Here is an 860-nt window from a genome sequence, read left to right as displayed (position 1 = left end):
AGAAAGAAAGAAAGAAAGAAGAAAGAAAGAAAGAAAGAAAGAAAAAGAAAGAAAGAAAGAAAGAAAGAAAGAAAGAAAGAAAGAAAGAAAGAAGAAAGAAAGAAAGAAAGAAAGAAAAAGAAAGAAAGAAAGAAAGAAAGAAAGAAAGAAAGAAAGAAAGAAAGAAGAAAGAAAGAAGAGTAAGAATAAGAGAAAGAGAAGAGAGAAAAGAAGAGAAAGAGAAGAGAGAGAGAAGAGAAAACAAAAAAGGAAAGAAAAGAAAGGAAGAGAAAGAGAGAAAGAAACAGAAAGAGAAACAGAAAGAAACTCTATGTCTAAAGAGATGAGGAAAGCCATTCCCTGCCCATAAATAACTCACAAATTAACAATGAAAACTGACTACAGATGGCCTTGTCTCCCCATCTGAGGAAAGAGAAGGCTGAGAGAACTGAGCTGTGTTAGTTTCCCTTTGCTGCTGTAACAGTGACCACCAATGACATCGGCAACGGCCCTTTTGCCGCTTGTTTGCAGCTCCTAGGAGTCAGATGTGGACACCTCGGGCTCCGTTACTCAGTCTACTGGAGCTCTGGAGTGCCCTCCAGTTCCGTTTGTCCTGCACAGCTCTAAACAGAAGTGTAAAAGCAGGGCCACACGCAATCAGGAGTGGGAAACACAGTCAGGAGTGGGAATGCCACCGTTCCTCCAGGCCTGCTGCTCAGGGTTTTTAAGAAGCATTCACGACACATGCCCAGAACTCCAGAGACCTGAGAGAGAGACTCTCCTCTGCTATGCAACCAGAAGTCCCATCTTCACTATGGAAGGGCTTTTTAGCTCCAGCCTGTCCTTTTGTTCCCTTCTCTCCATCTTGGATTTCTGTGAGA

The sequence above is a fragment of the Tupaia chinensis genome, unplaced genomic scaffold (assembly GCF_000334495.1).
Source record: "Tupaia chinensis unplaced genomic scaffold, TupChi_1.0 Scaffold144276_1, whole genome shotgun sequence".
NCBI lineage: Eukaryota > Metazoa > Chordata > Mammalia > Scandentia > Tupaiidae > Tupaia > Tupaia belangeri.
Note: the sequence above shows the minus strand (reverse complement) of the source record.